Raw genomic sequence first — 16,276 nt, forward strand, 5'->3', positions numbered from 1 at the left:
AGCCGAGGGGTTTTATTTTTATTTTATTTTTGAATGAAGCTTATGCCAGGGGAAGCTAGAGGTAGCCACCAGAGAGAAGAAAAAACATGCGCAAGAACTCTTGGAAAGGGATTGCACCATAACAGCTTAGCTGTGGCATTTAATCTCCTCTGATTGTCCTCTAACTGGCCACGCATCAGTCAATATTTTAGCAGCTTTGCAAATAAATGGGCTTGAACGCCACCTTCCACATAAAGCTGAGGCTGAAAAGCCTCCTGCCTGTCTGCCTCTCTCATCATAGATACTGTCGGTGGTGTTAGTTTTCTGTACACTTACTCCAGCCCTGATCACTCATGTAATTAGATCAGGTTGCCATGGCAACAGACAGTGTTCCTTGGCCCATTCAGGTGGGTTTGCCTGAACTACTCCAAGTGTTTTATGCACAGTATTTGAGCTGCCCCGAACCAGGAGGGGAGAGACTTCACTGTTTCAATTGCGTCTTCTTTTAGTCATCTGAACAGGAGACACTGAATGAGGCTTCTAGCTACTTAGCTTTTCTAAAGGGAAACCAACACGCTGTTCCTACTGGGGACAGTATGTAAATGCATCTCCCCAGACAGAGAAAGGAGCCTCACAATCCTGCTGGTGTTCATTGTGAGCAGATCAACAAGTATTTGATACTTGCTAGAAACCTTTCAGAGCTGACTAAAGCAACTTTTTCTTTTGCAGTCTAGAGCCTTTGGCCTGGCAGGCACTTAACCCTTTCAAGTGTGAGAGGACAGCACACCCATGTTTTATAATAGAAATTGCTGACAGTGTTGGCTGGCTTTCTAGATAGTTTATGTTACGAAAAGGAGATGACTTATTTGGCAAGTCTATCTCCACTGTTACAGTTTTAAACTTTACAGTCTACATTTTATAAAACAAACAAACAAACAAACAAACAAACAAAAAAACCGGATACTGACAGTAGGCAGGCATTGTGAATACTATCTTCCTTAATTTGGATCTGTTGCTCCTGATCTTTGATATCTTCAGAAGTAATTGAAAATATTTTTTTGCAGCTAAGTTAGAGATGATACAAGCCATTCTATTGCATGGAGCTTTGCACAGTAAACAGTTTGTATGATACTACTGATATAATTTAATGAACGTCTAGAGAGCTGCAGTCCAGTGTTTACGTCTGGGCACCACCTTAAGCCTACTAAGGACCGAAAGATTATATTATAACCAAAAAGATAACAGAAAAGTAGCCCAACATTGCTCAGACAGTCCAAATGAAGGGGAATGTTTTAGGAACTTTGAATGTGACATGATTTAGTTGTGACTCTGCCAGTCAGTTTACAGTTTTAAAGCCATGTAGCTAAATCGGTTAAAATAGAAGAGAGAAAGACATATAGAGAGACACTCACCCCCCCCCCCACACACACAAATCTCTCACCTCTCCAGTGCCAAGACTGAGAAAGTTGCGCAATTTTCTTCCCAGGGGGGTTCTGAGTTTCCCCTGGTTACTGAGTTTATGTGGTGGGCACATTATTGTGGCCTGGTCCAGTAAAGTATCACTGTGGTTAAAACGAGCTATTATTTCTGAGAGGTGAGTTCATGTGAAACCAGGATCTAAAATAAGAGGACAGAAATTTTAAGTTTTACCCATACCTTGGAGGGCCTCGATTCTATTCTGCGACAGACAGAGAAACGGCTTGACTTGCAGTTAGATGTGGGCCTGTGCCTTTCAGTGTACAAATGAGCTCTTGCCAAAATAAATATGAGAAGTGTCTGTACTTGATGGAGAACTGGAAAAGGCATCGTGTCTCTTCCCCCAGCCCCCATTTCGTTTTAAGAGGGCTTGGCAAGCAGCGGTATTTTGTTAGAAATAGCATAAAGAGATTTCAGGCCTTCCAGTTAGTTGCCTTTGAGAGAAAGATTAGAGAAAGACTCTTGAGCCATCAGGTTACAGATCAAATAGCAAAAGATGGCCAAAAATTCCCAGTGCTCAGAATCCCAGGAACCAGGAACGGTCAGTGTGAAGAAACAACTAAAACGTTAGTCAACACTCCTATGACTCCCAGGTCTGACTGTCCTTAGAGTTCAAGGATTCACATTCCTTTTGTATAATGTGACTTTGTTTTTTCTCCCGTGTTGAAATGTCAAGTGGATTTTGCTCCTGCACATACCTTGTAAGACGGCTTCTCCTGCCAAATAGACTGTAGCAGTTCGCCCTGCTTCCTATTAGGAGTCAGTCAATAAATGTACTTCACCAAAACCCTGAGCAGAACTCACATAAGCAGCGGAGTGTGGGAGTGAATGTTAATTTCTCTGAACTGGAGTTATCTGAAGACTCCAAAAAGCTTAAATACTTGCATATGAAAAGAGCCTTCTCAGGAGACAGCCTGTCATTTTTTTAAGGGCTTGGGGTTGACTGACTTTACAGGCTTAGTATTTTTTTCGGAGTGTCACGCAAGTCTGAATAACTGGCTTCAGAGAGAGAGAGGGAGAGAGGGGGGGGGGAGAGGGAGAGACAGAGACAGAGACAGAGACAGAGACAGAGACAGAGACAGAGACAGAGACAGAGACAGAGAGAGGTTTGTGCAACCTGATTGCTTTGAAGAACAGATTTTGATCCTGGTCGTCATATTTCCCACCTGAGAAGATTAGCAGGCACTTTTCTTATTTTGCTAAATGTTTGTTATAGACAGAAAATTGTAGAAATGGCAATGGAGGCCACCATTTCTACCTAAGCAGTACCATCCATGCAGTTTATTCTTTTGCTTGTTGCTTAAGATGTGAATGTCAGAGTCATCAGTAATCCTATCTCAGTTGCATTTAATTTCATTTAGTACAATAAATTCACTCATCCCAATTCTGTGAGTGGTAACATGATGATGTGCACATAGGGTGCTAGCTTTATATAATTGGAAAAATATTGGCTGTAAGAATTGTAATTTGATTGAGTTTTTTAAAATAAATTCTTAAAATTACAGACGAAAAGGAATGTTGTGGGATAATTTATCTTTATTGGTAGAAACAGCATTTTTATTTTTTCTTTCCTAATTTTATTTTTATGTATTTTTTTTACTCTAATCAGCCTAATGGCATATTTTATAGTCCTTATAAAACTTAACCCTTTAGGATAATTTAGTATAAATATTTGTACTTCCTGTTATTACTACTCCCACACGAACTAAAGCATGTTTAGAGCCATGATAGACAAACAGAGCAACTCACGTCCTCCTTTGTGTGGCCCGTTGGACGTTAGCAGCCGTGTTCCATTGATTTTTCTATAACTCTTAATGTATGCCATTTGTGGGCTAATGAAAACGCAACGATGATCACCCTCGTGTAAACAAAAATGGTATTCTACTCGAAAATCCCTTTTCAGAAAACTGGAGGTGTTAAGAAGACCTCGGGGTAGGTGTTCCCATGATTGCAGGGCTTCATCTGATCTGAGAAGGACTCAACCTGCTTCCACCAAAACGCCCTTTAAGTGCGACAGGTTTAGAGTGACTTATCAGGTGTTTCTAGTGGCAATTCCAGCTGCCAACCTGTAAGCATGTCTGCTTCTTACGGAAAGAGAAGGCATTTTCTTGCCACTGTGTATGGCAGACTTTCTGTCTTCGTGCCCTCGGCCCTGGTCCTGATGCCTGTGTTCCCTCCTGGTTTTTATACATCATCTCGGTTTCAGTTATTTGGGGCCGCCTTGCTTGGTAATCTTTCACTATTAATAGTATTGTGTTTCTCGGCTTTGTGCCTTTGAGATATTAAAGATTCCAATTTTAGTGTATGCAGTGTTTTATAGTTTATTGTCTCGCTCGTTGTTTGTGTGTTTTTACAGTGAGCTCATGTGGCCTTGCCTTTAATTCTCATGTTACTCTCTCTCTCTCTTTATTTCTGATGGGATACGGCAAGCAAATAACTCCTACCCTGTCTAGGATAAGAGGACAAATGCTTTTTTGAAAGAAGGAGGCATGCCAGTGCTAGAGTAAATTAATATTTTACAGCATTTGCATCACATTTGACTGTTCTGTGTGCTTCAGCAGAAAGGGAGGAGATTGTAATTTGGACTCTATCAAGCCTTATCTGCCAGGTGATGTGTAAATAGGACCTTGTGTACACACAAATCCGTGTACAAGAGAACCCAAGTTCCCAGCCCTCGGAGCTTCTGGGAAAGTGACTATTAAGTATTTAGAAGCTTCCTTTGAAACGTTACCAGATAAAAATCAAAACTTCCCTTGCCCTTAAAATAAGTGCTGCGTTAAGATGAAATAGAATTTTGTGAACTCCTGTTGAACTCAGCCACCGTTTGTAAACCAACCGTCCTCTTGGTGGGAAGATGGTGACTTATTTTCTTTTTGTCAGGGTATGGGGGTGTTCCACTTAGCTTTTCTCTCTGCACATGGATTACACTTGGGAAAGCCAAAGACCGATAAAAAAAAAAAAAACACCAAACAAACAAGCAAACAAAAGAAAACCTACTTCTTTTGCAGAGCAGACCCAAGCACGTACTCAGATGCCTAAGTAAATTGAGGGTGAATGGGTTCGTTAGAAGGAAGAATACTTTGGCTACTATTCATTACTTTGCAAAGTGCTGGAAAGGAATGGAAGTTATTTTCCTTTCCAGCTAGGCTGTGCTCTTAAAAATAGCGAGTGTGTATGGTTGAAAATAATTATGACTACTGAGATGAGTTGCCACGTACCCAAGGATATTTGGCTTCCTTACCTGTTTACAGATTATTCACGTTGGAGATCATGTTCGTATTCCAGAATAGTTCCTTTCTGACACCCAATATAATTCTGGCCCTTCTCCTTCCTACTGTTACCTGGCGAGAGCTTAGGAAACCCAAACTAAATTTAAAACAGCCTAAACACACATGCAGCTCAGCTCCAGTGGATCTAACTAGAAACCAGTTTAGCATTCACTTATTTGACTGATGAATTTTCTTCCCATCCCAACAGCATGGCTGACTCTTTTGGTGTAATCTAGTTGCTAATTGGGTACCACCAGCACTTAAGTAAATCATTTTAATGACTAAGGATAAAAAAGAATGCTAGCAGATCAGGCCCTCTTCCTCTTCTGTTTCTGTGCGCACATTGTTAATTCACAAAAGTACCTCACAAGGACCAAGAGGTCATTCATTTCTTCTTTCATGTATCCATTCATACATTCATCATATAGCAAGTGATTTAGATTGACTATTGGGGCAAACTGAAAGTGAAGACAATGCCTGTTCAACAATGAACTTATTTAAAATTTATGGCTGGGCACAGACCTCACTTGGTAAGAGTGCTTGTCTACCATGCCCCATAAACTGGGCATGGTGAGATATGCCTGTATTCCCAGCACTCGGGAGTTGGAGGCAGGTAGATCCGAAGTTCAGGGTCATCCTCTGCTACATAGCAGATTTGAGGTCAGCCTGGGCTACATGAGACCTTTTCTCAGAATTGGATCTTTTTTTTTCCTCCTTCATTTGATTTTCCACTCACTTTTGCACTAGCATGCTAATAGCTATGTTCTGTCATGGTTGTCTTTCAAGTTGCACGTGGATAAACAGTATATATAGATTAAAATTAGGCTTTTGGTCCAATTGCTGTTCCCATTTCCACTTGATACTGCTTGTGAGGACTGGCTTGTGGTTACTTATTGGATGCCTGAGGAAAATGACAATAGTCGTCTCAAACATGGAGACCAGGGTTTTCATTTGACTGAAGGGATGGCCTAGATTTCATATGTTGGCTCCCCTGAACCCTGTGGAATAAAGCCAGACCTGTTCGGCTGAACTGATTGCTGTCTGTGTAACTCATCTATAACAAAATTCAAAGTGTGATGTTCTTAAGATTTGTATTTCAGTACCTACATCTTAAGATAGATCTTTGTTTAAAGTAGTAATTTTCTCTCTCTCTCTCTCTCTCTCTCTCTCTCTCTCTCTCTCTCTCTCTCTCTCTCTCTCTCTCTCTCTCATTTTTGGTCTTCCATCTTGTATTTCTTCTGCACTTCCTGGACCTCCACAGAAGCATCCTGCACCGTGCAACAAGTACAAGGGCGGTCCCTTCAAGCTGCAGATCTGTCTGTCATCCAACAGTCTCTTCCTCCACTCCCTCCACAGGGAAGGGTGTCACCTGTCAGGTGAGAGTTTTACAACGTTTTTCTGTTTTCCATCTGAAGATAAAGTCTGACTTGGGATGGTTGCTCTCCAGCCGTGTACTCTGTTAACTGTGAAATATAATTTCCTTTGAAACTATAGTGTATGGAAAATTGCCCGTGTGTGTGTGTGTGTGTGTGTGCCTCTGTGTTATTAAACTTGGATGAAACTATCTGTAGTTGTGGTCTATGGTTTGAGAAGAAATCTGCATCGAATTTGTGAGGATCAATGATTGCTGACTGGGGCTTCTCCCTGATTATTTTAGGTAAAGAACACTAAGCTGCCAGCTGCCTTGAGTGTCAGTTCTCACGTTTTTAAGGTTCTCACTATAGCAAGCTACGTTTTCAGGGAAACAGAGAACAGTTTGTTGGGTCAGCGGCAACCAAGAGTTGTTGAGTCTTGGGTTTGTTTGTGTCTGTTTGGATTTTACAACTTCCTGATTTCCTCACATACAGTAAATTTTTCTGGCTGAGAGAGCCTTGAAACAGTGGGTAAGCAAGGACTGTTGACTCATGGTTCTCTGTTAAAGAGCAAACAGGAGGCCCCTGCCTTTCTGTGAAATCCAGAGAGAATGGAATTCATCTAGAACGTGGGGCTGGAAGATCCTGGGGACACTGGGCTACACAACCAAGGAGGGTTGTGAAATAGAAAACGGGATCGATTTCCTCTGCCTTTTGAGCAGTTTCACTTGAAATGATGAAGCCAGGCAACACCAGAAGTTCCAAAGGCTGGCTGGGTAACAGACTCACTTAGAGACTTTCAGACAGAATCTGGGGCTCCACCCTAGACCTCCTGAATCTGAATGTTCCCTGCTGATCTCCTGGAATGAAGGAAGTGTTTCTGGAATGTTCCTTTCTTGGTGAGAAGCAGAAAGTCCTCTTACCAAACCACATACCCCAAGTCGAGGATTTCAAAATCCACTCGGCAAAAGGTAGATACTGGCGTTACCTAAAGTGCTCATTTAAAAAAATGATCCAGTGGAGTGGGGCGTGGTGGCTCATGTCTAGTCACAACATGATGGGGCGCGCTGAGGAAGAAAGACCTTAGGGTTTGGGGCTATCTTGACTTGCTTAGTGAGTGCTAGAGTACTAGCTTGGGATATAGCCTGAGTCAACCCAAAATTCCCAAGCAAATTCACCAGATTTTGGTGCCGACACCCCAGAACCAGTTTATTTTAACCCAAGCATGAACTCAATGGCCTCTGAGATAACACCCCGAAGCTCTGTCACTTGCCAGCATGTCTGGACTTCAAACCTGAGGTTGCTACTCCAATCACACACATACTTGTATCCCGGTCATGCCTCAGTTTCTCCATACAAGATGGGGACCACAGAGGGCTACTGTGAGGATGGAATTGAACGTGCCTGGCATGTGGCTTATGGCTTGTTCACATAAGCTCTCATTGTTAACACACAGCTTATCTCTAGACAGGGTGATTATAATGGTCTTGTTGTCCCATGGCTGTTCCTGGATCATACATGACTAGGAACAAGTAAAAAAAACTTGACCTTTGGACCAACCCTGTAGGTATTTGTGGCTCTCCAAAGCCAATATGGGTTCTATTTATTTTTTCTGTAGTTTAAATCCGAACTTACGTTAACTCTCCTGTGGTAGGATGCATTTTTTTGGGGGGGGGGTTTGCCTTGTAGTGAGATAGGCTTTTGATGAGTAGCAATAGAGTTATTTTCAGTTTGAATATATTTTAAAGAGAAGCCTGACTAGCAGTTGTTTTTAAGCCTTAGAAAATATAGCTAGAAGTCCGGCAATATAGCTCAATGAGAAGGTACTTGCCTAGCATGTGTGAAGCCCTTGGTTCTATTCCCGGGACAGAAAGAAAGGAAGACTCCAAGAAATCCCTGTGGGGCAGAGCAGAGACGGAGCGAGTTAGCACTCCAAAAGCATCATATTCTTTTGAATTATGCAAATGAGCTCTTTATAGTCTATTGATTGTGTATTTGAGAGGCTCCCTTTAAATCAGTGGTTTTCAACCTGTGGGCCATGACCCCCTTTAGGGGTCGCATGGTCCTTTTCACACTGGTAGCCTAAGGCCATCGGAAAACACAGATATTTGCATTACAATTCATGATGGTGGCAAACTGCAGTTATGAAGTAGGAACAAAAATGAATTTAAGGGTGGAGGTCACCACACCATGAGGAACTGTATTAAAGGGCCAGAGCATCAGGAAGACGGAGAACGACTGTTGTAAATGGAAACAGAGTGATGTCTAGTTACTGCAAGGTGACGCCTTGTAAGATCTGCAGGTGTCTGTGAGCAGGCAGGGTGGGGTGTCTTACTGTTGCTCTCCCCCTTCAGGGGGACCCATTTTGCCAGGCAGGAGACTCTCACGTTGAAGTCTTAGGTGTATGGCTCAGGTGCATATGGGGTGAGGCGTTCTTTTCTTTGTAAAACCTGTGGTATTTGAAGAGAGTCATTATCTATAGCAAGGTATTTCAAGAATTCTCTCGTGAACAAGACAGGCAGCCAAGGAGTCTTGTCTTGGGGCTGCTTCTTGAGGTGCAGGGGTTTCTAGCCTCACAAACAAGGTAAGCGTCATGTAGAGACTCAGGGTCTTACTGACAAAATGGTGCAGTGTCACCTTGAACAGTATTAGGCCGTTGATCTTTTCTCTGATTGCGTTGAAAAGGAACGTATATGCATTATCTAAGCATCTTGCATACATAATGGCCTCATTATGGTCCACACAGTTGATGGCTGTATGTGGGCAGGGAGAGAGTATCCTGTTGCATCCTGGTATATTCAAGTTATTCTTTTAAATGAAAGTCTGGATTATTATTTCTGGCTCTTGTTATTTTATGAGTATGATACAGCTGAGCCAGCTATGACCTAACTTATTCACAGCTACTATCTATATAAAGAAATGATTCATTCATATATTTGCTGTGTATTTTCTTTTCAATTCCTTCATGGTGCTCTGGACATGACAGAGAGCAAGAGCTACCGGAGATTACCCATTCTTCGTGACCAGGGGAGAGAAAGAAGGAATGCACCAGAATAGTTAACAAAGCTGAGGGGGTTGGGTTGTACTTACTAAGGGGTACACTCTGACCCGGAAGGAATTCTGAAAGGTGGTGGGAGTTTAGGAAAGACTGTGAGGAGGAGGATCACATGATTTGGGCTCTGAAGGCTGGATTGCACTTCTGTGGGAAGAGATGGAGAGAGGCAGAGGAAAGTCTTGCCAGTGGCTGAGACAACAAGCCAATGCAAGCTTGTATGTAGGATGTAGGCTGGGCAACTGTGGCTGAAAGTGGAGGGTGTTCTTGAGTTTCAGAAGTCAGGGAGACTGGTGGGGGTATGGGGTCAGTGGAGAGGTCAGTCCAAAAAGCAGTTTGGAAGCGTCGTTGGTGTACAAAGGGTTTGAACTTGGGCTTTGGGGTCTTCTGCCTGACAGAGGAGTGCTCACACACAGGGCATGACTGACTCCAAGGATGCGGGAGCTGGTGTTGAATGCAGAGGGAGAAGGTAAGAGGCAGCGAGGAGGGGAGCTTGAAGGCTTGCCTGGCTCAGCCTTTGTCAGTTCTTCACCAGCTGGGGTGACAAGAGGAATTGAGTTGATGCAGGGCTGAATCGTGGGTGGGTGGGGGAGTTGTGGTTGGAGGTCTTTTCTGTTAGGTTCTCTCTAGAACCCTAGAAATTCTGTGTTCAACGCAGTGCCATGGAATCTTGTTGAAACAGTTTTTCCTTTATAAACTAGGAACGGGAGCTCATTTTAGTTTGCTCTAATATGCGCGTGTATGAAAATGAACGCTACTTTTGATGCTCAGCCCTTGCAGTGTCTCCTTTTACTTAAAGCAAATACTGCTCTCGTACTTTCCTCTAGGCGGCTTTCTGAAGGCTTTCAACGGGTGGCCCTGTACCTATTAGCAACCATTCCAGCATTGCTTTGATCTTTTCCACCACTGATTGACTCTTCTCATGTGACAGGCGTGAATCTCGTTGTGTCAGCCACTTAACAAGTTAGCCATTGTTCATTTGTGGCCATTTAGTAACTGTATTTCTGATAACTCATATTAGTATGTGTGTGCTTCATAACTTTTGATGAGTTCCTAGAGGCTTTCTATAGGATCTTTTAAATGTGAGAAAAAAATATATAATGCATATATGTATACATATATACATATACACATATATAATGCATGTATAATATATAACACACATATATATGTATGTATATATGTGTATATATGTATGTATATATATATGTATGTATATATATATATATATATATACACACAGACACACACACAAAGCCAACGATACCAGACACAGCTCTTTAACAAATTGACTTCTCAATATTCTATAGATGATAAAGAAATATAGACTCAAGCTGAGCAGGATTGTATATTCCTGTAGTCCTGGCATTTAGGAGCTGGAAGCAGGCAAATTGGGAGTTCAAGGCCAGCCTCAGTTACACAGTAAGCTTGGACTACTTAAGATACTGTTGAAATAAATACACATCATTGTTAGGCCTTGCTTCTGGAGAGAAAGTTAGCCTAAGAGTCCATGGCACACAGGGCAGGGCACCGTTGAACGTTATCTTTGTGCGAAGGAGCAGTCTATTTACATGAATTTAGGGAAAGCCTGAAGATTGTTTAATGTTTTTATTTTGTTTTGTTTTCACTTGAGTTGTTTACACGAACTCTTCGTATTGCCCTCAAGTGGCTAAGGATGAAAATATTAAATACAAAACTAACAATATTAAAAAGAAGAAGTTCTGTGCATGTAGAAACTGTGGCACAGGAGAGGGTGAATAACTTACCCATCTTTGCTGGGAGTTAAGTGACCTCAGCTTGGACAGATCCCGGTGGCTCTGCATTATGTGCAAGCCCTGAGCCCTATCTATATTAAGAAGCTTACAGTTAGAAACAGAAAGCAAAGACAGCCACGGATGATAAGCGAGCCGTAACTCAGGCACTGCGCGTGCTCAGAAACCAAAATCGGGGATGGTTCTGACGCCACAAGCTCCCCACTTCCAAGCCAGCCTCTCTGACCAGAGACTCCCGTGAGCTTCTGATTCAAGCTGCCTGTAACTCTCTTCCTTTTCTTCCCTGCGAGGGCCCTAGAGTCCTTCGTGCTTTCGATAATTATTAATTGAAGAAAATGATGACGGCGGCACTCTCTGCTTATCTGCTTTGGGGGATTGGCTTAAGTTGGCTCCAGATGTTTTTCCACATGGAGTTCCGGGGAGCTGCTGAACTTTTGACTGCTGGGGAGAGCTTCATTGGGTCATCGCTCACTTTGCACGACTTGGCAGATAGGAACAAGATATCTCTCCCAGGATGACAGGTGGTGGGGTGTCACTCAGGACATGGTCTAAGAACAAAACGTCCAGCCAGAGGCCATCAGCTGTAGGTCTCATGGCCCTTCATGCTCTTGCCTTTCCGGGTCTAGCCTGTGCTCTCCTCCCTGGATCAGCCAGTGAATCGTTGCTAGTTTGTGTCCAGGTGATGCGTAGGCACCCTGGTTGTCTTCTGGATGTTGGGTGAAATTTACTGTGGGTTGCTTTTATCTCCGGTGGCAGTGCCTCCCCCTTTACAAACACAGGGAGTCAGAAAGGCCCTGAGATCGACTGTCAGTGAGCTCGGCTGGCAGCTCCAGCCTCCATCACAGCTGTAATCGTGCACCGTGCATTTTTATTTACAGATTACTAGGCTCCGAGTCTGACATATGACTAGCTGGGAAGCTCCTCCCCAGAACAGTTGTATGTCATCTGCTTCAGAGGACTAATTGCTTGGCAAATCCCCTTCGGTAATTTCCTCTTTATTTGCTGATGAGTTACTTAACAGTGACGGGTTTGTGGAGTAGACCGTGGAGTTGACTGTGCGTTCCAGAAACACCACCACCGGAAGGCCCGGGGGATATGCTTTTTGAGTTCTGTTTGGCTTTCCTGAAGAAACACTGAAACCATTATATGGCCTGTTAATATTTCACTCAATACTAGGTTAAACTCCTGAGCAGTGTTCTGTTTTCCAAAAGGAATCAAAACCAGACCCCTTGCTTCAAATAGGCCCCTGTGCATTAGAAAATTATTAAAAAGGAATTTAATATTTATAGAATGTTTAATGCTGTTTTTAAAATACGACTTGGAGTGGAATTGCTTTCCAACACACAGCGGAATGAGGAGGAGGGGCTGGGGGGCGGGGATTCTGTTGGGGAGATCCAGTCTCTTTCTTGCCTTACTACTTTGTCAGCAGGAAGGCTTACCCTTAAACCTTTCTGGGCTCCAGTTTACCTATCTATGAGAAACTAAAAGAAATGATATCATGTTTTGTTTTTTTTTTCTTTTGCTTGGCATTATAGAGTTCTGTGGTTTTGTGTGTGTGTGGAGGTCAGAGGTCAACAGTGTGTGTCTTTTTGTATTGCTTTCCACCTTAATTTGGGAGACAGAGTCTCTCCCCAATTAGCTAAACTGGCTGGTTGACAACCTTCAGGGATCCTCCAGTGTCAGCTGCCCTACCACCCAATCAGCTCTCGAGGTACACCACAATGTCCAGTTTTGTTTGTTTGTTTGTTTGTTTTTTAATGTGGGTGATTAAGACCGGAACCCCAGCCCCGTGCTTGAGCATCAAGCCGTCTTATCGCCTGAGCCATCTCCCTCCCCAGTCAAGTTCTGTGATTTTATTAGAATTCTTCCCCTCACATCCCCTAAGACCTTTGCTTCTGTCAAACATCATTTGCTGTTGTTTGACTTTGTTAGGTTTGGTATTTAATTAGAGCTTATATTTTAGCGATTATTATATCATTATTTAGAGAGTAAGTCAGCAGGGGTACGGACAATCATTTATCACCACATCTATATTAGTTTCATCTTGCAATAGCTTCCTCTGTGTGTGTGTGTATGTACGTGTGTGCGTGTGTATGTGTGTGTGTGTGTTTAACTGTTCTTGCTTCCATGCCCCAAACAAGAGCCCTCTCCAGAGATGGATTGGGTTATAACTCAAAGGAATCTTTTAGCTAATTGTGGCTTTGTTTCTTACAAGAGGTGCACTGGAGCTCAGATCTGAGCATCCGTATCTAGGGCCATACCCTGCTTTCGTCCGTGAGTAGACATTTCTTTTTGATGTCGTTTGGTTTTTACCTAAAGGTATAGATGGCAGTCCCTAGGTAAGTCTTGTTCTTCTGCCTTGGCTCTTCCAATTAGCATGCTCCCTGCACCCTCGCCTATTTAGTTCATTTATAAGCAGCTCATGTGGATGCCTCAAGATGGATCACAATTATTAATAGTTTCTTTCGGCAGGTGAATGCAAATGGCAGAGATGACATTTGGGAGCTATGGGAATACCCACCTCCCTGTGAGTGGAAGTTGAGTTTTTGGTCTCTGATTGGAGGTCCAGGGTTGTGTGGCCCTGCCCACATCTCTTAAATCTGTGACCCTCAACTTCCTCATCTGATGAATGGGGAAGAAAACACCTGTCTCAGGGGATTGCAATCATGATAATCGTGCTGTCTTACTTAGGGCTTCTATTGCTATGAGAAAACACTGGGGAAGGAAAGGGTTTATTTCACTTACAATTCTTAGGTCACACACTCTATCACTAAGGGGAGTCAGGGTAAGAATTCAAGACAGGAACCTGGAGGCAAGAACTCAAATCAAGGCAATGGAGGACTGATTCTTAGTGGCCCACTCGCACTGAGCTGGGCTCTTCCTCATCAATCACCAGTCAAGAAAATGTGCCACAGGTTTGCTCACAGGCCAGTCTGATGGTGACATTTTCTCAGTTGAAGAGCCCTGTTCCAATATGACTGTAGCTTTTGTCAAATTGGCAAAAAAAACAAAAAACAAAAAACAAAAAAAAACAACCCAACCAGTATACATGCCCTGGCCACACACATCACCTCACAGGGAGGAATCTCAGAATTATAAAAGCAAATGCATAAATGAAGGTGAAGTTATGGCATTCTAGAGGCGAGGGAAGCAGGCAGGAGCAAAGGCAAGGGTGTGTCAGGGGCAAGAGGATGCCCTTTGGGTCTTCGAGGACTAGGTGTGAATCCAAATCAGAGCTTTGAAACTTGGGACAACTGGATTCACTTCCTGTGTATGGAAGAGACAGCATCAGCAGATGGGGCTACACCATGGAAGAGTGACTGCCACCACTGAGGGGTGGAGACAGCCTCTGGCTGGCTGTGGTGCCATCCTGGCTCGTTTGCGGATTCCCCCACTCTGGTCCTTAAGTCATGTGCACCTTGTTTATTTATTTAAGGTGGTGGTGGTGGTGGTGGTGGTGGTGGTGTGTGTGTGTGTGTGTAAGTTGGAGGACAACTCTCAGGAGAAGGCTCTCTCTTTTCCCTGTTCGTTCTAGGAATCAAACACAGATCATAAGGCTTGCCAGCAATCATCCTTACCTGCTGAGCACTGACCATTCCCTGTCTTCTAGATGCTGACAAATTAAGATATACCTTTCTCCTCCTCTTCCTCCTTCTCCTCCTTCTCCCTCTCCTCCTCCCCCTCCTTCTCCTCCTTCTCCTCCTCCTCCTCCTCCTCCTCCTCCTCCTCTTCTTCTTCTTCTTCTTCTTCTTCTTCTTCTTCTTCTTCTTCTTCTTCTTCTTCTTCTTCTTCTCCCCTCCTCCTTTCTCTTCCTCTTCTTTCTCCACCTCCTCCCCTCCTCCTCTTCCTCCTCTTCATCATCTTCCTCCTTTTCTTCCTCCTCCTCTCCTTCCCCTCCCCCTTCTCCTTTCCTTCTCCCTCCCCCTCCTCATTCCCTTTCCCCTCCTCCTCTTCCTCTTCTTCCTCTCTTCATCATCCTCATCTCCTTCATCTTGTTCTTTTAAGTTTGGGTTTTTCCCATTTATGGTAAGCAGTCTCATTTGCTGCCTAGACTATAATATTGCCATCTCCTGGAATATGCTACAGTCTATCAAACACTTCTGTGTGAAATCACATATCCTGGGGATGCTCCGCCTGGTTCTGTTGTTTCTTAGGACAAAGCTAGGACAGCTATGTTTGCCAGCAAAGGTGGTTTCCACTCAGGGTACAGATCAGGAGGCTGACTGCTGAGTGAGAAGGGGTTTGTCCTGAATCGCTTCCAAAAAGGCCTTCTCTGATTTACGTTGCTGCTGATGATGGAGAAATGTGTCTTGCTTCACCCTGATTCAGGGTGAGAGACATCCATTTTTTTTTCCTTTGGCGTGCTTAAATGGCCCCTGGGTTTTCAGATTTGCATTGCTTTGATCCCACTCCAGATAGCACATCTCCGTGTTTACTTACTAATTGTCCTCTGCACAATTAGCAGAGAGGCTCTATGTGTGTTAATCTGCAAAGACAAGTCCTTCCTATGTTCTAGATAACACTGTGCTTTGAAAAGTCATATCTACCTTATCTATCACACACCCCAATTTTTATTTCAGGGGCCATGCCTTTTCATATTTATTTTTAAAAAAATGATTATGCGTATGCATGTGTGTCTGGGTATGAGTGTTGTGCGCGTGAGTTCCAGGCACCTCCCTGAAGAGAGCTTGGCAGCCTCTGGAGCTGCAGTTACATACAGGTGGTTCTGTCACCTGACCTGGGTGCTGGGAACTGACCTTGGATTCCTCCTTAGAGCCATGTGCAGCCCTAACCACTGAGCCATCCCTCTAGCGCCAACCATACTTTTGTTGTTGTTGCTGTTGCATGGAAGTTCAAGGTTTCAAATACGATAGGTTGTTCATTTCTTTAGTTTCTCTTGTGGGCTCACTTGGAAAGAAGACAAGGGTTAGGGTTCAGGTTAGAGTTAGGGTTAAGGGTCACCTAGGGCACTGTACAGGCCAGCCAGCAATCTGGGTCTACCAAGGATGCTACTCTCTTCCTCTTTCCACTTCTCCTCTTCCTCCCCCTCTTTCTCTCCTCTTTCATTACTGTTTCTCTTAGGAATGGTTTGTTATTAAAGGCCCAATGCTGTATGTTCCCAAAGCTTCGCCCTTTACGTCTCCTCACACCTGCTCTTCAGCCTTGCCTCTTCCCCCCTCCCCTCCCAGGCCACCATCCTGGCTGTCACATTTCTTCTGCTCCACCCTGGGTCTCCCTGCTCTCTGTGGCTGACCTATGTGCTTCCTGTCTTGGGAAGGTGGGTGGAAATATGTCCGGCCTCCTCCCTCACTCGAACCTCAAGGGACGAGGCCAGAATGTCAAAGTCTAACAGTTGCCCACAATGTTGGTTGATTG

The 16,276-nt window shown here is 43.7% G+C and overlaps 1 protein-coding gene across 10 annotated transcripts in view; it reads left to right on the forward strand.

Moving 5' to 3' along the window:
• Nucleotides 1-16,276, forward strand: part of Atxn1 (ataxin 1) — a 405,898-nt gene that overhangs the window by 2,524 nt on the left and 387,098 nt on the right. For all 10 annotated transcript variants that reach the window (XM_029468382.2, XM_029468383.2, XM_029468379.2 and 7 more), the window contains exon 2: nt 5,986-6,100. The gene's annotated coding sequence lies outside the window, so the exon portion shown is untranslated. The remainder of the gene's footprint in view (nt 1-5,985; nt 6,101-16,276) is intronic.

Source organism: Mus caroli, unplaced genomic scaffold, assembly GCF_978045245.1.
Source record: "Mus caroli unplaced genomic scaffold, Mus_caroli_1 scaffold_15, whole genome shotgun sequence".
NCBI lineage: Eukaryota > Metazoa > Chordata > Mammalia > Rodentia > Muridae > Mus > Mus caroli.